Here is a 21355-nt window from a genome sequence, read left to right as displayed (position 1 = left end):
ACAGCCCCTGCTGATGGCACCAACCTCTTCATGGTGGGGGTGCTGAGGTGGGCCTTAGCCTTTGCTTGCCATGTAACCCAGTCCTACTCAGTGGCCCCGCCCCTGTTCCCACTGAGGCCCCTCCTCCTGGCCAGGCTGGAAGCCCCCAACCCTCCACCTGCCCTGGTCAGTGCACCCCAGAGGGACACAGGCTGGGGGCTGCTGTCAGGCCCTCCTGCCCAGGGCAGGTGGAATGTCCAGGGCTCCCAACAGCTCTTACCACTGCTCTGCTCTGGCTTCCAGCCTGGTTGGGGACGGGGTCTTGGGGGGAAGAGGAGGGGCAGGGTCACGGAGGGGGCATGTCCTCATGCCCCTTTCTCCTCCCCTCCCTTTGCCTCCCCTCCCCCGCCCTATGTACTGACGTTCCAGCGCTTCTGCATGTTATATTTTGGATCTGATCTACATACAGACTTTGCAGCAGTTTAATTAAACCAGTGTAAACGCCTGTTTGCACTTGTTTTTGTTTTTTTTTTTTGGTTTAAAAGTAGCTTCTTAATCAACTAAAGATAAATTGAAATAAGAGTGTTAAATCTAGTCTTTTTCAAATATCTTAGATTAAAGCTATGCAACTCTACATGAGGACAAGCCCTTCAGCTCCTTCGCACACACTCTCCCCTCCCCCGGGGTCAACTTTGACTAGTGGACACAATATAGGTGTTGTACTGTGTATATTAGGGATTTGTCTATTTTAGGAAAAGAGATTGAGGCTGATTAATGTAGCTCTTCCTTGGGTCTGTCTTGCCTAGCTAAATTGAGGTAAAAGTACATCTATACTAGGGAAAAAATTATTTTCAGATTTAACTAACCACGCATGGCTTCTTTTCCTAGTCTAGATAAAATTGAAGGTCCTAAGTGGTGTTTCAGATCATCTTATCTAACTCACTTAAAAAAAAAAAAATCACCTCTTGTCCTGGTCTTCACTCTGCCACTCTCCTAGGCCTTTTCTATAGTTAGAAAAGTGCTTTGGTTTAACAAAATTTTTAAAATGTATCTAGTTAAAGCAGTGTAAACCACTAAATGGAGATTCTGTTAAACCAGGTGAACCCTTGCTCAAATCTTTTTGAACTGGTAAATTACCAACTTCATCTAAATCAATATAAGCAAGATTTAAACTATTTTTAGTTTATCTACATTGGGGTTTTAGGCTTCTTTAACTTGTATTAGTTTGTGGTTAAACTGGTGCACTTTTCTAGTATAGTTTAGACCTACTTTCTTTGGTTGATTGGCAGTTTTCACTGGATAGAAGGAACCCATTATTTGCAATAGTGGATCTTGGTTGTCACTCAATTGAGAGACAGGGTGAGTGAGGTAATATCTTTAACTGGCCAAACTTCTGCTGGTGAGGGAGACATGCACAGAGCTCTTCCTCAGGCCTGAGCAATGTAGCTCAAAAGCTTGACTCTATCACCAACAGAAGTTTGGCCAATAAAAGATATTACCTTACTCATTTTGCCTCTCTAATATCCAGGACCAACAGAGCAATGACAACAACCCTGCGTACACAATAGTTGATAGGTAAGAATTTTAATTCTCTGTTTCATTTCTTTTGATTATTCTGCATTTTGCTATAAGGATTAATATAAATGCTGATAATTAATATGGATTTTCTTAGTTCTGTCATTCTGTTTAGTTGTTCAGATGTCATTTCAAAGAGTCATTGACTCTTACTGGCTATAGTAGGTTGAGCCATGTGCCCTAAGCTTGTCGTACTGTGTGAACTGCTGTTTAATGCATAAACAAAAGAACATGACAAATACCATGTTACAGTAAGTTGTGACTTGTGGAACATCTAAACTGGACTATGCTGGCACTTTCTTTCATAAGTAACTGTTAGCAAATGAACTAAACAGCTGTTTTAGGCTCTTTCCTCCAGGTATAAAAGAGCCACAGTGAAAAGTTTGTGTTGTCTGAATTTACAGTACTTTACTTGTTTGAAGGGTCTGTATAAACAATCTTAACGCTATACATTCCCATTTTAATGAGTGGAATATTCTGATAGGTTAAGTGGTTTGCCCAAGGCCACAGAGCAAGTCAGTGGCAGAGCCAGGATGAGACCTCACAAGTTCCTGGCTTCCCATCTGAAACTCAGTCCAGGAGAACACAGCTGTTTTGAATTCTGAGCAGAATGACAGCTTTCTTCTCCTTTAAACTTTGCTCCCAAGAATGGTGTTTTCAGTAGAGAGACTGTAGTGACTGTGAACAGAATAGGCTTGCATTCCACCTTCCTCTGACATAGCCCTTGGAGATCAAGTTTGCTGATACTGGGAGAGCTGTTGCAGGTTAAACTAGTACATAGTAGTTGCGGGCTTCTGGTTCCAAGGAGTTAGCTGAATATAACTGGGTCATAAATTAGAACAGTTTATTGCAGAGGTTTAGGTAAGGCTAAAGTGCAGTTGCTGAGCATATTATAAGAATTAGTAATACAAAGTTGCCTTATGTCAGGCCTTGAGAAGTCTGAAAAACCATTTTGTACTGTTGATGTAACCTGAAAAGTGGCTGACTTTCTTTGACTTTCTAAAATACAAGTAAGCAGGCAAAGTAGTACTGAGATTAACAGTAAATTCACTTTCAGTACTAATTGGTTTTATAAACTTAGATTCATATTCTAAACTTCCAGCATTTGGAAAGCATCTTTCTTAAAGTTTTATACTTATTTCTCTCATTGTGGTTTCTGAGAGCCTTCCATGTGAAACTGATAGAAATAGTGAAGGTTCCTAGTAGACTTCAGGGAGTTACTCCTGGGGGAATTCCGCACCAAAAAATTAAAAATTCTGCGCATTGTATTTTTAAATTCTGTAAATGTGGTTTGTCAAAATAACACTATATAGTCACACCAATTTCAATTATTTTGGTAATTTATTCTGAAATACACCTCTACCCTGATATAACGCAACCCGATATAACACGAATTCGGATATAACGCGGTAAAGCGGTGCTCGGGGGTGGAGGGGGTGGGCTGCGCACTCTGGTGGATCAAAGCAAGTTCGATATAACACGGTTTCACCTATAATGCGGTAAGATTTTTTGGCTCCCGAGGACAGCGTTATATCGAGGTAGAGGTGTACCTGTCAGCAAGTATGACTGTAACAATACAGAGACACACACAATTTCCTCCAGGAGTAGAGAGTTAAAGAAACCCCTACAACAACCCAGTTCGTGTGTCTCTGCTCCCTGCCATTCCAGAGCCCAGCTGGGGGACCAGACATTCATACCTCCTACTCCCCAGAGGCCAGCTGCAGGCCCCTCCTCTGGCCCAGACACTCTCATCCCCTTCCCTCCTGAACCCAGCCATGGCCACCCCCTGCCCAGACACTCACCTTCTACTCCTCAGAGCCTAGAGATCCAGAGGGAGAAACAGCTGGATGCTGGGTTACTTGTGCACCACCACCTCCTTCCTTCAGGGTGTGCTGTGAACTGCAGCTGCTGGGAACCCTCCGGTTCCCTCCCTCTCCCCCTGGCCTTCTCTTCTATTTGTGAGCTGGGCTTTGCCGGATCTAGTGATCCCTAGTGGTAGCCAATATATCTGCAGCCCATTTTGGGAGGGGAGAGGGGGGAGAAAGGAAATTCTGTGCACAGAACATTAATTTCTACAAAATTCTGCATTGTGCTGTGGTGCAGAATTCCTCCAGGAGTAAGGGAGTCTCTGGCACTTCTTCCTTTCTGGGGCAAAAGCTTTCTTTGGGGTAGGTTTTCTAAATTGTATAGGGGTTTTTGTGGTTGTTCAAGTGTTTTAGGTAGAAGCATTTGGTCTGAAACTTGACAGCAAAATGAAAAATAACATGGGGTACATCTCAGTGTTTAAAAGCTTGTCAAGATTAGTCAAGTCATTTTGACAACCAAAGGGAGTTTCTTTCCATGTGAAGCCCCTTTAGTCTGAGGCTCCAGATGTGAAGTAGGTTTTGCTTTTTCAGTAGCCACTCGGATCTTTCTGTTGTAAACTGCTCTTTCTGAAAGTTGTTAATGTGGTTATGTGCAAATGCATGGTCAGGAAATTCTCCTAAAGTATTACCACAGAGTCTGCTCTACTGGCTAAAAAAAAACCCAAAACAAATACTTAACTACCCCTGGAAGTAATTTACTTTTTAACAGTGGAAAATAACAGAAATGTCAAGTAGTTCCAAAAAGAAATCCAAGCACTGAAGACTTTAAAAAAAAAAAGAAAAAAGTATTTTGCATTCCTGAGGGATGAAGTACTTTGGAGGGGAGAAGAGGTCCAGTAATCACTGAGCACCTATGATTTTGGTATGATGAATAAGTAATACATCTCACTGCCTGTTCAGGAGGAACTATTATTGAATTACAGTGATAAGCTTGGAACCATATTTGAAACTTTTCACCACCGTTTAAAAAAAAAATTGGTGATGTTAAACTGAACAATAAACCTGTCTCCTCCATCTATGTTTTAGCCTCCAAGTAATTGTTCCAAACAGAAAACATTTTCTGCACCAGTTTCCCTTTCAGTTTATCAGCTGTTTTAGTTTTTACAAGTCTTCAGTTCTCTTTGCTTGTGGCTTCAGAAGGCATTTGAACCAATGTCTGAGAGGTTTATTACAGAGGTTTGTGCTGAATGTCACATTAACTTTGTTTTGGTGGTTCTTGCATTAAAAACAAAGCAATTGCCCTTTTATTTACCTATCTTATTAGTGGTGGTATTATGCAATAATTAAAATATATGGATAAATGTTGTATAAACCAAGGAAAAATGCTGCTGATAGAGCCTGTTGGAACAGGCATCAATATAGGATCTGCAGAAGAATTCTATTTTAAAGTGAAAATTTCTGATAAACATTTTGGGTGAGTTTCTTGACTGTTGTTCAAACGATACTCGTATATAGGGAGATATGGACCAGGAGGGAGCCAGTAGCAGATCCTTGATCGTGAGTTACTCAGCGCCATCACCAACTAGAACAGCAATTCCAATTTGTTCCTGTGGCGGAGTAGGTGCAGTAGAGCTCTGTTCTGTCACATCCCATTCCTCTCCCTATGCCAGAAGCGCATGGGGCAACTTGTGCAGGAGGCAGCAGTGCTGCCTCTGCCAGCTTTATGTTGGTTGAGACCTCCCCTACAAAGGAGAAATTCTCTGCTGTCCCTCTCTGATCACTTTACTTTGTGCCTCCTATGTAGCACAAGTTGACTTAGTGTATGTGGGAATCCTGCCCTGTATCAGTAGTTTCAAATGTAAAATATTGCCTCTTGGGACAACTGATCATAATATCATGACATGTCCATTACAAAACCATGCTAAATCTCTTTGTAAAGTGATCGGCACTTTTGTCTAGTTAAAACAATGTTAGAACAACTTGCCGAATGGTTTCTTGGAAAGATTGAAGTTTTACACTGAAAACACATGCAGGCATTGTAAGATGACAAATTAGGTTCAAGATTTTGGTGTTTGAAGGGCTTTCCTTCTAGCAGGAAGTCATCTGCCACACTGGCTTATGCATTCTAACCTTCTGCTTAATATAGCAATGAAGAGTTGACCTGCTTTTACTCTGAGCCACTTTTCCCAAAGAGGATAGAGGGTTTATCTGAACAGATTAAAGGGCTACATCTCAGAATAGTGGGTACCTTATTATCCTGCTGGTAGCTGAAGAACACTTTTTTCAGTTAAGAAATAAATAAAATTGCACATTTTACAGAGTTACTCTGCTGATGAATAGAAATGGGTAGAAGTAAATTAGGGGTAGAGGGAAATCTTCAGATACAAGCAAAAACAATGAGGAGTCCTTGTGGCATCTTAGAGACTAACACATTTATTTGGGCATAAGCTTTCGTGGGCTAAAACCCACTTCATCAGATGCAAGGTGGACCTTAACCTTGTCAATTAAGGCATAGACTGTTTTGTAGTCGGGGACATGCATCATTATCTCCTGTATAATGAAAATCTTAGTATTTTGATCTAGCTATGTACTGATATTCAAAAGTGGAATGTGATCTATTTCCTACTGTGCAGAAAGAGAAAAAAGTTGTCTAATCTGCATATTGAAAAGGGGTGCATCTCTAGACTTTCATATTTCATTGCATATATTTTATGAATGATGACAGTTATAATACAAGACTGTATACCTAATTTTGGCTTCACTGAAGAAAAGCTGTTAATCCTATATGATGCAAGCGGTAATGATTACTGAAAAGTATGTAATGCTATTTTGTATTGGGAATTTACTTTAAAAGGGCAAATCCGTTTAAAATTTGGAAAGTCCCCAGAATTATTTTTTAAATAGTATATTTCATTTATACTTCACTATTAGCACGTAGTTTCTCCTGTGTCGCTGATGCATCAGGCAGTCCAGTTTCTCCATTGATTACTGTTACTAGTTAGTTTTGGATCTCTTTCTCAGGTGGTGCCAGAATGTTCCATATCCTCTGTCTCTGTCTTCTTCCCGATCTTCCTTGACTTTCTGTGCTTTTTCTTTCCTCTACTTTTCTCTTTCCATATGTCATTATACTCCTGATAAATTTCCACTGTTTGTTTTTTTTTTCTGGAACTTTCATTAACTTGTCCATATCTCATAGTGTTGCTCTTTTTGTATCACCAGTCCTACATTAGATAAGCATTGGCAGTTTCCTTGTGCTTATTTCCTGGATTACCTCTTGCTATACAGCACCTGCCTTCCTTAACCAAGAAGGGAGCGAGTACCTGCCTAGGGACTGAACTATAGCCATGTTGCAGGTTGTTTGCAATGACTGCATCCCCGTTCTGAGCCTGTTAAGACACCTTTCTGAGATGAGTTCCCAAACTGTGACTGAAGTTAAACTGGCCAATGAGTATAGGTGTGTGTAGCTCTGGCTTGGCTTGCCAAGGGCAAAAATGTACTCCAGTCTTCAAAGTAAATTTAAAGAAAAAAGCCCCCCCCCCCCCCTTTCTGTCTAAATGGCATATAAATTCTAATTATGGAATATGTCTTGCCATAGGATGGAACTTTACCATTTTCTGAATGTTAGTAGTAATGCTTGAAACACTGTTTAGAACAGTGGTTCTCAACCCGTTTACCATTGTGGACCACAGATGCAGCTCTCTCTGTTACGTGGCATGCATCCACATAATATATATACTACCTGTATGGCCCTGAGGATGTCAAATGGGCCACAGCTGTGTGCTGATTGGACCACAAGCGGCCCATGGGTTGAGAACCACTGGTTTAGAAGCATGGAATTGGCTGTCTTTGTCTGAGTGAGGTGAACAACAACTAAATGTACCATTTTAGACAATAAGCTACCCTTCCTGGGAAGAGAGGTCTACAAAATGTTCATTCATCAAGGCTTGAAAAATCCACTCTCAGAATTTAAAGGCAAGTTTGGCAAGTGAGTGCATGGAGTAGATAAGATATCAGTGCTGCAGAAATTAAGACTTGACTTTTTAAAAAAGTTGTCCCAAGGCTATCGTCCAAATATAAACCAACACGTTTCTGGTGGTGGTGGGAGCTTCAGCATTATTAAAAATATTAGATGCTAAAGGCTGATAGGGAAGATGGAGTACAAGAACAGAGTAAGTATCCTTCTCAGAAGCAAGGGATGAAGCCAGGCTCGTCACTAGATTGTTGCCCCAAGATCTCACTGGTAGGAACCTCTCTTTTGGTATCTGCTTCTGGCTGATAGGCTTTAGTCCTCTGCGAGGTCCGTGTCTGGTACACCTCCCCCCCGCCCCCAAGCTTCAGTTCAAGTCATTGTCTATCTACAAAAATATATTTCAGAAATATAATTCATATTATAATTTAATGTGATGTTTGTTTTTTCTTCTACTTTCGTTTTCTCAAGTAAAAGAAACGGTACAGTGTATATATAGTAAGGAGGAAACTGAGCTGTGGAAACCCTGAGCTGGCATCTTCTGGAGCTGGTACGGTATAATGAATGCTTTTTTCCCCACTTTTATTTCCCCTTTAAAGGCGTTAAAAAAGAAGGAAATTGGTGTTTGAGCATAACAGTAGGTAAATTTTTCATGAGTATACTAAGCTGGTCTAATTTGGGTTAGTATCTGGAGGGCATGAAATAAAATGAAGGGAAAAAATCTAGCTAAGGAATACTGTGCAATATCAGGGCACTACTCTATTAGTATTTAAAAACTGCTAATTTCCACTGATTTCTCACCCACCTTATTAAAGATACGAACTAGCAGTAGTCTTGTCCCAACAAATTTAGCTGGTTACAAATTGTTCAGTCAAGGTTTTATTCCAGGGGTGGGCAAACTTTTTGGCTTGAGGGCCACATCGGGTTTCCAAAATTGTATGGAGGGTGTGTTAAGGGAGGCTGTGCCTCCCCAAACAGCCAGGCATGGCCCGGCCCCTACATCCTATCCAACTCCCCCTTCTCACCCCCGATGGCCTCCCTGACTCCTGCCTCATCCAACACCCTGTTCCCTTTCCCCTAAGGGCCCCTCGGGACCCCTGCTCTATCCATCTCTCCCTGTCCCCTGACTGCCCCACACCGCCCCATCCAACCCCTCCTCTCATTCCTGACTGCCCTCTCTCCCCCCTTCCCCAGACCCCTGCCCCATCCAACCATCCCTTCTCCCTGACTGCCCCCGCCTCCCCATCCAACCCCTCTTCTCCTTCCTGACTGCCCCCCAGGACCCCTGCCCCCATTCAACCCCCCAGTTCCCCAGAGAACAGCAGGGGAGGGGACGGGGGCTAGCCTCAAGGGCCGGGCAGGAGGGTCCCGCGGGCTGTGGTTTGCCCATCTGTTTTATTCCTCTACAACACTTTCTATTATGGTTTATATAATTTTGGTACATTGGTAGTTTTTTCAAATTGAATGAGCAATCTACATTTCTGCTGTCTCTGTTTTGATTACGGTGCCTTGTACAGTACGTGTTTGTGTTTTGGAGTTGAGATGGTCATTTTACGTAGCCTGTTGTCCGAGTAAGATTGAATGATTTTCAAAATACTATTTCCTACATTTTCTCCTTTTAATATAAAAGGGGGCACTTACGTTTTTAGAACAAATTATTACTGAGTGGATTACCATTTTTGAGTCACTTGTACAGACCATACGGAAACTATCAGTTTTAGAAGTTCTTCTTACTCTCCTTCACCATATGAGATAGAAAAACCGATGCAGATGGGGATGAAGAATAATAATTCTGTATTGTAATCTAGTGACCACTTTCCATGGTTTTCTTGTTTAATGGACTTTTTCATAATAATTTTGTAATTAAAACAGCTGAGTAAAGAATAGTAATTTTAGTTCTAGTTTTCACCTTGAAGGAGGTGCTCTCTCTCATGCTCTGTTCCCTTTGTATTAGCATATTTATATCGAGACAGTTCCAGATTTACTATGACTATTTAAAGAGCCCTTTGCCGTATCCTAATTTTTGACCTGTTAGCTTTTCCTGTCTGGTGTAGTTTACTGGCATTTGTACCTTACTGGAACAGTGCATAATTGGATCTTCCAGTTTGTTCTGAAGAGTAAAAAGGTATGTATTTGGATCTCCCTCCATGTTGACACCCACAGTTTAATTTGTCAAGAAGAACTTATATCTAGACATTTACCTAGAAATACCAACTAGGGGCAGAGCTCTTCTTGGCCTGCTGCTCACAAACAGAGAAGAGTTAGTAGGGGAAGCAAAAGTGGATGGGAACCTGGGAGGCAGTGACCATGAGATGGTCGAGTTCAGGATCCTGCCGCAAGGCAAAAAGGAGAGCAGCAGAATATGGACCCAGGATTTCAGAAAAGCAGACTTTAACTCCCTTAGGGAGCTGATGGGCAGGATCACCTGGAAAAATAACATGAGGGGGAAAGGTGTCCAGGGGAGCTGGCTGTATTTTAAAGAATCCTTATTGAGGTTGCAGGAAAAAACCATCCCGATGTGTAGGAAGAATAGTAAATATGGCAGGCGACCAGCTTGGCTTAACAGTGAAATCCTTGCTGATCTTAAACGCAAAAAAGAAGCTTACAAGAAGTGGAAGATTGGACAAATGACCAGAGAGGAGTATAAAAACATTGCTCAGTCATGCAGGAGTGAAGTCAAGAAGGCCAAATCACACTTGGAGTAGCAGCTAGCAAGAGATGTTAAGAGAAACTCTTCACGTTACTTCAGGTATGTTAGTAACAAGAAGAAAGTCGAGGAAAGTGTGGGCCCCTTACTGAACAAGGGAGGCAACCTAGTGACAGAGGATGTGGAAAAAGCTTATGTACTCAATGCTTTTTTTGCCTCTGTCTTCACGAACAAGGTCAGCTCCCAGTCTGCTGCATTGGGCAGCACAGTATGGGGAGAAGGTGACCAGCCCTCTGTGGAGAAAGAAGTGGTTCGGGACTATTTAGAAAAACTGGACTAGCACAAGTCCACGGGGTCGGATGCACTGCATCCAAGGGTGCTAAAGGAGTTGGCAGATGTGATTGCAGAGCCATTGGCCATTATCTTTTAAAACTCGTGGCAAACGGGGGAGGTGGATAGAAAGCTGGGCTAGACTGTCGGGCTCAACGGGTAGTGATCAACGGCTCCATGTCTAGTTGTCAGCCAGATTCAAGTGGAGTTGCCCTGAGCGTCGGTCCTGGGGCCCGTTTTGTTCAATATCTTCATTAATGATCTGGAGGATGGCGTGGACCGCACTCTCAGCAAGTTTGCAGATGACGCTAAACTTGGAGGAGCGGTAGATATGCTGTAGGGTAGGGATAAGATACAGAGGGACCTAGATAAATTAGAGGACTGGGCCAAAAGAAACTTGATGAGGTTCAACAAGGACAAGTGCAGAGTCTTGCACTTAGGACGGAAGAATCCCATTCATTGTTACAGACTAGGGACCGAATGGCTAGGAAGTAGTTCTGCAGAAAAGGACCTAGAGATTACAGTGGACGAGAAGCTGGATATGAGTCAACAGTGTGCCCTTGTTGCCAAGAAGGCTAATGGCATTTTGGGCTGTATAAGTAGGGGCATTGCCAGCAGATCGAGGAATGTGATCATTCCCCTCTGTTCGACATTGGTGAGGCCTTATCTGGAGTACTGTGTCCAGTTTTGGGCCCCACACTACAAGAAGGATGTGGAAAAATTGGAAAGAGTCCAGCAGAGGGCAACAAAAATGATTAGGGGGCTGGAGCACATGATTTATGAGGAGAGGCTGAGGGAACTGGGATTGTTTAGTCTACAGAAGAGAAGAATGAGGGGGGATTTGATAGCTGCTTTCAACTACCTGAACGAGGGTTCCAAAGAGGATGGATCTAGACTGTTCTCAGTGTTTCCTGATGACAGAACAAGGAGTAATGGTCTCAAGTTGTAGTGGGGGAGGTTTAGGTTGGATATTAGGAAAAACTTTTTCACTCAGAGAGTGGTGAAGCACTGGAATGGGTTACCTAGGGAGGTGGTGGAATCTCCTTCCTTAGAGGTTTTTAAGGTCAGGCTGGGCAAAGCCCTGACTGGGATGATATAGTTGGGAATTGGTCCTGCTTTGAGCAGGGGGTTGGACTAGATGACCTCCTGAGGTCCCTTCCAACCCTGATAGTCTATGATTTTATGAAATTCCTTTCCCTCCCAAATCACCTAAAAGAACCAGTGCCACCGGAGGGGAGAGACAGATTTAATGTAGGAATTAAAAATCAAGGATCTGAGACTGCAGAAATAATAGGCCAGATCTTAATGCCTTTTGAACCATTCTTGAAGTATTTATATTTGCTAATATGCCACTATACTCTGCATGCCTACGTGGAAACAAATTAAAAATTGGTGTTCCTAGGGGGAGGGGTAGCTCAGTGGTTTGAGCATTGGCCTGCTAAACCTGGGGTTGTGAGTTCAGTCTTTGAGGAGGCCACTTAGGGATCTGAGGCAAAAATCTGTCTGGTGATTGGTCCTGCTTTGATCAGAAGGTTGGACTGGATGACCTCCTGAGGTCCCTTCCAACCCTGATATTCTATGATACTTCACAAGTTTTAGAATGTGTGTTGGAGGGGATTTTAATGGAAATCATGTTTATTTCATAAACAAGTTGTATACAAGTTATTCTTTGTACTTTTATAAGTACTTTTTATAAATTAAAAAATAGAAAAAATGAAGGCATTATTTTTATTCAGTATATGCTAAAACATTTTTAGCACTCCATAAAATGTGGGTAAATACCATTAAAGTGTACTTGGGAAACTTGAGCTTACTGTTCAGCTCCATAAAAATTAACGCTTATCCCATGAAAATACTTCCCTAGCCATGCTGAATCTCCTCCTGTCTCAACAAACTTGTCTTCTACCAATGAAGTCTTTTCCTTTTTTAAAAAAAAACAAAAGTTACCCTTTGCCCTCAGATTTTTTTTTTAAGGGCAATAGCTAGTGACGCCTTCTCAGTTACAATCGTTTTTTGGGGGGAAGGAATACCATTGCACATGATAGTGTCCTGGGTGAAAAAATAGTAAATCAGTTGGTTGCTTCTGGAGGATATAAAACATCAATGTTATAACAACAAGCCTCCACTGATGGAGTTCCAGAAACACCAAACTTCATGTTCCTGCGGTGGTAAAAGGAAGCGTATGTGGCTGAGGCAGAGTGTGGGCATCCATTGGTGAAGGCAAATTTATTTTTCACTGCTGTTAGAGGTCTATACCATCAGATTTTCTTGCAAGGTCTGATCACAAATGATCAGGTCATCTTCATCCTGTACTGAAATCTTAAAGCATCGTCTGAGAAAAGCAAGCATTGAGAGGTTGAGTCTTCCCGGCTCCTTACAAGTAGGTTCAGTCTGGCAATAACATCACAGGGAAACAATTACCAGCTTAATGTCGTTCAGAACATCCCTTGATCCCTTAGTCGTGCCTTGCATGCATAGTGTGTTTCTGTTTTCTGAATGTTCAGTCCGTTTCTTTAGAATTCCATCTAACTCTGATTCTAATAGCCAGTGTAAAGTTTCAGACTGGATCTGACTTAACGGTTGGAGGCATGACACACATGAAATAATTAATAAAAGATAGTCTATAGTATCTCGAATAGCAATGCCTCTTTTGAGACTGAAATAGAAAATATTGATTGTAAGGGTATATATGATTAGCTGTAACTTTTTTTGCTCACAGAATAACTCAGGTGTGTATGCTTTTAGTGGTTGAGCCACATATTTATATAACTCTCTTCAAAGCTTTGCATCAGTTACACATTGTTCAGTCAGAGATTTGTAGATTCTAACGCCAGAAGAGACCATTGTGATCATCTAGTCTGACCACCTGTATAGCACAGACCGCAGATTTTCCCCATCCTACCCTTCTGTCCATGTCATTGAAGACTTGCTCCTTTTAAAATAGATCTTAGAACCCAGTGGATCTCTTTATTTGAGCAAACTAAGCATATTAGCAAGTCTGTCCACTTTTTAAAATCCAATGTATTAGCCATATCTATTCTTTCGAACTTTAAGTATGCTAACTAGTCTACATTTTTAAATTTATTCTTTAGTAAAGCTTGTATTTCAGAGTCATAAATCAGTTTTATTGGATACCTATAAGTGTTGGTAGGTATCTTCAGGTCATCTTCCTTTCACAGGATCTGTACTGAACAATAAGTTTGCCTTCGAGGTGGAAAAACCCCAGCCTTGGGCTGTAACTGCCCTGTTTAAGCAATTGGTCCTGATTGGCACTCTCAGTTGGGTCCTGCCAGAACTTCATCGTCACAGGGTAGTTTTGGGTACATGTCGTCAGTCTCCCCTCCCTCCATGAAAGCAACTGCAGACAAACATTTCGCGCCTTTTTTCCTGGATTACCTGTGCAGACACCGTACCACGGCAAGCATGGAGCCAGCTCAGCTCACCGCTGTTGTTGCAAGCATTGTAAACATGTCACACATTACACTGCAGTATGTGCAGAACCTGACTAAGAGATAGCAGCACAAGGACAATTGTGAGGAGGATATGGAGACTGACGTTCCTGAAAGCACAGGATGTGGCAATTGGGACATCCTGACAGCAGTAGGGATGGTTGTTACAGTGGAATGCCAATTCTGGGCCCAGCAAACAAGCGCAGACTGGTGGGACAGCATAATGTTGCAGGTATGGGATGATTCCCAATGGCTGCGAAACTTTTGCACGCACAGGGCCACTTTCCTGGAACTCTGTAAGTTGCTTTCCCCCTTCCTGAAGTGCAGGAATACCAAGATGAGAGCTTCCCTGACAATTTGGAGTGGGCAAATCTACTGTGGGGACTGCTGTGATTCAAGTAGCCAATGCAATCACTGATGTTCTGCTATCAAGGGTAGTGACTCTGGGAAATGTGCAAGTCACAGTGGATGGCTTTGTTGCAATGGGGTTCCCTAACTGTGTTGGGGCAATAGATGGAATGCATATCCCTATCTTGGCAGCAGACCACCTTGCCAACCAGTACAGAAACCGCAAGGGGTACTTCTCAATGGTGCGACAAGCGCTGGTGGATCACAAGGGACATTTCACCAACATCAGCGTGGGATGGCCAGGAAAGGTACATGACACTCGCATCTTTTGGAACTCCAGGCTGTTTGAGCAGCTGCAAGAAGGGGCTTACTTTCCAGACCAGAAAATTACTGTTGGGGATGTTGAAATGCCAATAGTTTATCCTTGGGGACACAGCCTACCCCTTGCTCCTATGGCTCATGAAGCCATACACAGGCAGCCTGGACAGTATTAAGGAGCAGTTCAACTATAGGCTGAGCAAGTGCAGAATGGGGGTAGAATGTGCCTTTGGACGTTTAAAAGCTCACTGGCGCTGTTTGCTGACTAGGTTAGACCTCAGCACAACCAGTATTCCCATTGTTACTGCTTGCTGTGTGCTCCATAATATCTGAGAGTGTAAGGGGGGGACGTTTATGGCTAGGTGGGAGGTGGAGGCAAATTGCCTGGCTTCCAGTTTTGAACAGCCAGACATCAGGGCGATTAGAATAGCACAGATAGGCGCACTGCGCATCAGAGAGGCTTTGAAAACCAGTTTCATGGTGTGACAGTTGTGTGTGTTTCTCCTTGATGCAAACCCACCCCCTTTGTTGATTTTAATTCCCTGTAAGCCAACCATCCTCCTCCCTTTGATCACAGCTGGCAGAGGAGATAAAGTCACTATTGTTTTGAAACCATGCATTCTTTATTATTAAAAAAAAAAGGGGGGGGCACAATAAGGTAGCCCGGGTGGGGTAGGGGAGGAGGGAAGAACAAGGCTACATTGTTTATTGTAGCCACACTACAAGTCAGAACTGTTTGAATGACAGCCTTCTGTTGCTTGGGCCATCCTCTGGAGTGGAGTGGCTAGGTGCCTGGAGCCTCCCCCCATGTTCTTGGGTGTCTGAGTGAGGAGGATATGGAACTTGGGGAGGAGGGCAGGCGGTTGTACGGTGGATGCAGCAGCGGTCTGTGCTCTTGTTGGCTTTCCTGCAACTCCACCAGATGCCTGAGCATGTCCGTTTGCTCCTCCATTTGCCTCAGCATTGCATCCTGCCTCTTCTCATCACACTCACTTAATGCTTTCCTGGACTCTGCCATTGAATGCCTCCATGCATTCAGCTGTGCCCATCAGTGTGGGAGGACTGCGTGAGCTCAGAAAACATGTCCTCGTGAGTGCCGGTTTTTTCGCCTTCTAATCTGCGATAACCTCAGGGATGGAGATGATAGGGGGAGCATGGAAACATTTGCACCTGTGGGGGGATAAAAAGGGAGAGTAAAATTTTAAGATGATGCATTTCTGAGAACAAAAGGGAGACTCTTTCACAGTGAATCAGGCAATTCACAGCAGACAGCACATGTGCTTTAGGTACAAGGTCGCATTTTGCCTTTTATATTGAGCGCCTGCTGGTATGGTGACACGTGTCTGGGCAACAGAATTCGGTTTCCAAGCAGCCATGGTAAGCCAAAGGGTACACAGGTTTGGCTTCTAAAGCCTTGATAAAATGTGGGAATGTTTTCAAACTGCAGCGCCCTCCTTTCCCATAGCAAGCAGTGCTGATTGAGTTTGCCATTTAAAAGGAGGGGCTGCAGTTTTTGACTGCTTGTGCAACACACACCTCCGCATGGCTATTTGGGATGATCCCTTCACTGCCTCCTCTCGCCATGTGGCTATTCTCAGGGATGATCCCTTTTAGCCAAGCGCAAACAGCCTAGCATGAACGGGGTCCTTTTACTGTTCCCTTACAAAAACTCCCTTATTGCAACCAGGTGACCATGAATGATATCTCTCTTCTGAGGCTAACACAGCAAGATATAGACCGAATGTTGCTTGAATGAGATCAAAACCCAGGACCATTCACTGCCATACTTTGTGCTGGGCTACATACAGTCCCTTAGTAACGTTAAAGTTCAAAGGAGGTAGGGTCCCTTCTTGGTTACCTGACTTAACACCACAGGTGCAAGTTAAAAGTGTCTGTCAATAAATATTAAAAAAAAATTTGAAAGGGCATGATCAGTTGGCAGGATTTTCCAGTTTCTGTGTGTGCCGGTCTGTCTGTCTCTCTCACACCCACCCACCCATTCCATGAATGTTAGAATACACTTGATTTGTAAAAGAGCTATGTAAACAGGCTTGGCAGAATTTTTTATTATTATTATTTCAGCAAATGGTATTGATTTTTATTTTTAAGTATTTTTTCAGTTTTTATCTATTTTAAGTTTTCACGGTTGCAGGATATTATGGGTGGTGGTCAGACAATTATTTAGTGAGAGAAGTTGAGATTCAAGAAATTAAAGCTTTATAATCATTAAAACACAAATGGCCAACATCACATGTCACAATATACAAAGTAAATATCCTTAGATCAAACTCTAATAAGGTCTCAGGCAACATTTTTCTTACTTTGCCAGCCTGCAAATTTTTATTAGTATTGATGGAAATATTTTTGGTGTGTGTGCAGTGAAATCAGTGTTTACCAGTAAAAATCTAAACTTTCCAAACCTACATATAAACAGAAATAAAGCCTCCTGTGCTCAGCCAGTCCTACCACAGAGTCAACTGTCTACCCAATGTGTGTGTGGTAGATCAGCCTGCTTCTCTGGAGTGGATGGGCTGCTGATCTTAACATAGAATGTCAGGATTGGAAGGGACCTCAGGAGGTCATCTAGTCCAATGCCCTGCTCAGAGCAGGACCAATCCCCAGACAGATTTTTGCCCCAGATCCCTAAATGGCCCCCTCAAGGATTGAACTCACAACCCTGGGTTTAGTTTAGCAGGCCAATGCTCAAACCACTGAGCTATCCCTCCCCCAACAGAATAAGGTATGGAACCCAGATCTCCCATGTCCCAAACTAGAACCCTAACCATCAGGCCATCCTATTTCTTAGTCCCAAGCCTCTATGGATGAAAATGGATCATTCCTCATTCCCTCTCCAACTTCTGTAACCAAAAAGGACAGCCAGCAATAACCCAGTTTAACACAGTTGAAATTTTATTTGTGTTCAGAGGCAGGGAGCAAGGGACAGTTCTGCACATAAAATGTGGCAGTGGTGCAACCGTACCTCTGTAGCGCTTCAGTGAAGACAATACTACACTGGTGGGAAAGCAGCTACTGTCAGCATTGTTAATCCACCACTGTGAGAGGCAGTAGCTTTGTCGACAGGAGAAGCCCGCCTCTCAATATAGTGCTATCTACACCAGGGATTAGGTCAATATAACTGTGTCGCTCAGGGGTGTGGATTTTTGGAGTGTGAGCAATGTACTTTTACTGATGTAATTTTATAGTGTAGACCTGGCCTTGTGTAACAGACTTCCCTCTGTAGTGTGTGGAAGGAAAAAGTAAGCTACTACCCTGTACTTTGTTACAAGAGCTTTGGGCTCTCAGTGGCTGTACTCTCAATGAATTCTGATAAGAATTTCTAGTACCTGAAATTCCTTGAGGTCCATCACTTTTACTTCCAACCCTTGACTATCTCAATTGCTTTAAAGGAAGTGGTGTAGCTGTAATGTAGCGGGTTTCAATGCCTGGAGCAGGGAACCGGGCACTGCCTCACAGGGAAGAGCAACTGTGTGCCTTCAAAGAGTCCTGTGGCACCTTATAGACTAACAGACAATATAGGAGCATGAGCATGTGTAGCCTTCCCCTCTCCTTCACCCCCCCACCCCCCGGGGTGGCACCTGAACCCCTTGTTTGGATAAAACAAAAGAACATGAAATTCCTGATAAATTATTAAAAAATAAAAGAATTTCATGCAGTTCTGTGCATGTACCGAGGAAGTCTGATCTCTGTTCAGGACAAGTGCTTGAATGATACTGCCAGCTGGATGTATTTGCATTACCTCATCATCCTGCATAAAATGGAAGACCTGGTGAGTGGCGAGATAAGAGGCATGTTTGTTTTCATTTTCCTTAATTGTTGATGAGGTTAGTTGTCCTTTAGGGAACCTTGGTGTCACCTTTGTCTAGACCAGGGATCGGCAACCTTTCAGAAGTGCTGTGCAGAATCTTCATTTATTCACTCTAATTTAAGGTTTCACGTGCCAGTTATACATTTTAACATTTTTTAGAAGGTCTCTTTCTATAAGTCTATAATTTAGAACTAAACTATTGTTGTATGTAAAGTAAATAAGGTTTTAAAAATGTTTTTAAAGCTTCATTTAAAATTAAATTAAACTGCAGAGCCCCCCGAACCGGTGGCCAGGACCTGGGCAGTGAGAGTGCCACTGAAAATCAGCTCTCATGGCGCCTTCAGCACACGTGCCATAGGTTGCCTACCCCTGGTCTAGACCCTTTCTAGAGAAAGCCATGTAGTAGATATGGTTTGGGAGCTGTGTTTTCCAGTTGTACAATGTGCACAGGCTATGTCCCTGTTTAACAATAACTTTCACCTTCATGACCCCACACTTAATTTTGTTGCAGTACCTTAGTTGTGGTTTACAACAGAGCTTCTCCACAACTTGTTCAGAATGCAGCATCACTTTGTTCACAGGCTGGGGCAATTCTGCCGTGCCTCCTTTTTTGTTTTGTATGTTGGCTGTCTAAAAAGTGGCGGCTTGGATTTAAGCTGACACTGTTTTAGTTTTTGGGCTGCTAATGGTGTTGGCCTGGCTTAAATGTACTTCCGCCATGAGCTTTGACCTGATAAGTATCTACATCTATGCTTCATCCACCTTGGAGGGACTCGCCATTATGACTTTGTGTGGCTGACAGTCATGCTTTTGCTCTGTTGATCCCGTTTTGATGCTCAAACTTGGTTTAATTTTATTGAGGGTGCTTTTTACAATAATGTGCTGTGCTTTATTAATTAAATGGCTTTTGCAGTATTTTACAGTAAAGGGAAAAAGAACCACTTTTTAGGAAAAAGATTTACGTTTACTAAAAGATACTCAAATATTTTAAAGTCTTTAACAGCATCCATAGTACTTTGCCAGGCGCTTTTCAGGCTGTCCTTGTGTTGAGTTGGGGAGGAGGAAAGAGTAATTATTTTAGGCAGAGCCTTTGTGGTTAGAAATGTATTTTCAAGTCTCTAATACTCAAAAGCAATAATACTTTAAAAACATTTCTTCTGAAAAACAGGCTTATCCCAGCATATTTGCAACTTCAGTCTGCTATGAGCATGAATGTTCAAAAGAAAACTGCTACCACTTTTTTCAGCGTATTAGTCTGAAAGTTCACAGGGAAAGAAGCACTTGTCACTATGAATAAACTGTTGTGTCTAAAAACAGTAATAACTATGGACATTTTGGAGCCTTATGTGGGATGTGGCCTTCTTGCTACTAGGTGATGTAACTTGTGTCAGTGAGAGTGCCCAATGGAGTGTGTTATCCAGGCTGCAGGCATTGGTTTAATAGACAAAAGTAAATATTATATTTTAGATAATCATTATTATTCAGCCTATTAATATTTGATGAATCCTATATAGATTTTGTTTTTTAATATGGGAAGAAAAACTTGCATTTGTATTTGCTGTTAAAACCAACAGTAAAGTGGATTGAAATCTGGATTATATCTTCTTTTGGGTGCCTTTTTACTGTTAGTGTCACAAATGACATCTTTTTCAGCAAAATATCTGCCTCCAGCACAAGGCTCAGAAAAGCCAATTGTAATTAAAATCTTGAATAAACTATTAAATGGATTTTTTAAAAAGTTTTTTTTATTACAATTAGCATTTCTGTGCCTAGTGCTGGAGGGAGCCATCTTGCTGAAAAGCTGTCATTTGTAACACTGACAGTCAGATTGTGCGTACATTTGGAGAAGAGAGAATGGTGCTCTGTTTCTAGAATTAAATGTTTCCAGCATTTCAGTGGGCTGCTTTCTCTAATTTAAATGTTGAAAATACAGTTCTAGTCTGAAAAGTAACTCTCTAAATATACGACATGGTGGTCAGTGTTTGCATCTATTTCTCCATATTAAATGTATTCAGTTTATAGGTAAAAAGATACTTTTCTGACTGATACACCTGCAAAGTGAACATGGACCTTGAGAATCAAGTAGGGTTCTTTCCTTTGCAAACCTCATTACCAATAATAAAAGGTTTGTTAGTTCAAATTAGACTCTTGGTGATGCCTTCAACAGGGTTGCGCTGGTAAATGCATAGTTTGAACAGAAAGTAATAGAATCTACTTCCATCTGTCTTAGTTTTGGTGGCTCTGCAAGGCTATCAGGAGTAAAATCAGAACTAAAATCTGCAGCTATGACTTCACGTACACACACACAGCAGTTCTGCTGAGTGTTAAATGCTTTTTATCTTGGTTACTTTTTAGAATTGTACTACACTCAGTATTCTGGGCTGTTAACTTATTTTTTGAATTTTAGTGATCACTGGTGAATGTATATATAGTTGTAACTGGATAATTTCTGTAGCAGGCTGGCTGGGGAAATGAAGGCGTGTGGAAGGCATAGAAGCTCTGACTGCTTGACTGGTGATGGAGAAATATCTGTACCTTTTTGGAAAATAAGCTTGTAATTTGGTCTCAGTCCTGTTCTTCCTTTTGGATGCAAGTATCAGGTTCCGCCAGGAGAAGGATTTAGCAACTGATGAGTTACTAGTTTAATTAGTCTGAAAATGGAGCATGTGATTGAACATGTTAAGAGATGCATCACTTTCATCTTGGAGACCTAGATTCATATTTGGATCACATCTCAACCTATTATTGTTTACCAACATTACAATGTTACCAAATAACTTGGCATGAATGTCAGTTTCTTCCAAGGAGAGATCTTGGACAAGAATAGCAGGAATTTTGCAGGTCAAGTTTGAAGTATGTTGGCAGAACTGTGTTCTGTATGTGGAGGAAGCTACAACTTCCATAGTATATGCCAAAGAGCACTGACTAAAGCCAGACATGCAATCTCATGTTGCTGAAGTTTGCCAACCTTTTAAAATTGCGTGTTGTTAATAATGGGTAGTACTGCTTACACCAAAATATTTGAATATTGGCTCTGTACCAAGTTCTGATGCAGTGTTCCCCAGTTGCTGGAGGAGTGGACTTGGAGTTGGAACATAGTCAGTTCCTTGC

At 42.1% G+C, this 21355-nt stretch overlaps 1 protein-coding gene and 1 long non-coding RNA gene across 11 annotated transcripts in view; both read left to right on the top strand.

The window, feature by feature from the left end:
* TNRC6B (trinucleotide repeat containing adaptor 6B) overlaps positions 1-21355 on the top strand; it is a 217752-nt gene that overhangs the window by 69399 nt on the left and 126998 nt on the right. Inside the window, exon 1 of one of the 10 annotated variants that reach the window (XM_050916854.1) lies at positions 7798-7876. The exons of the other annotated variants lie outside the window; for them this stretch is intronic. The gene's annotated coding sequence lies outside the window, so the exon portion shown is untranslated. Of the gene's footprint in view, positions 1-7797; positions 7877-21355 lie in introns of those variants that run through there. 10 annotated transcript variants of the gene reach the window in all.
* Positions 506-5018, top strand: LOC127031067 (uncharacterized). Its single transcript, XR_007768490.1, has 3 exons — positions 506-693; positions 1508-1554; positions 4129-5018. It is a non-coding gene; the product is annotated as an uncharacterized LOC127031067 (long non-coding RNA).

The sequence above is a fragment of the Gopherus flavomarginatus genome, chromosome 1 (genome assembly GCF_025201925.1).
Source record: "Gopherus flavomarginatus isolate rGopFla2 chromosome 1, rGopFla2.mat.asm, whole genome shotgun sequence".
NCBI lineage: Eukaryota > Metazoa > Chordata > Testudines > Testudinidae > Gopherus > Gopherus flavomarginatus.
This window is presented reverse-complemented; position numbering and strand designations above follow the sequence as displayed.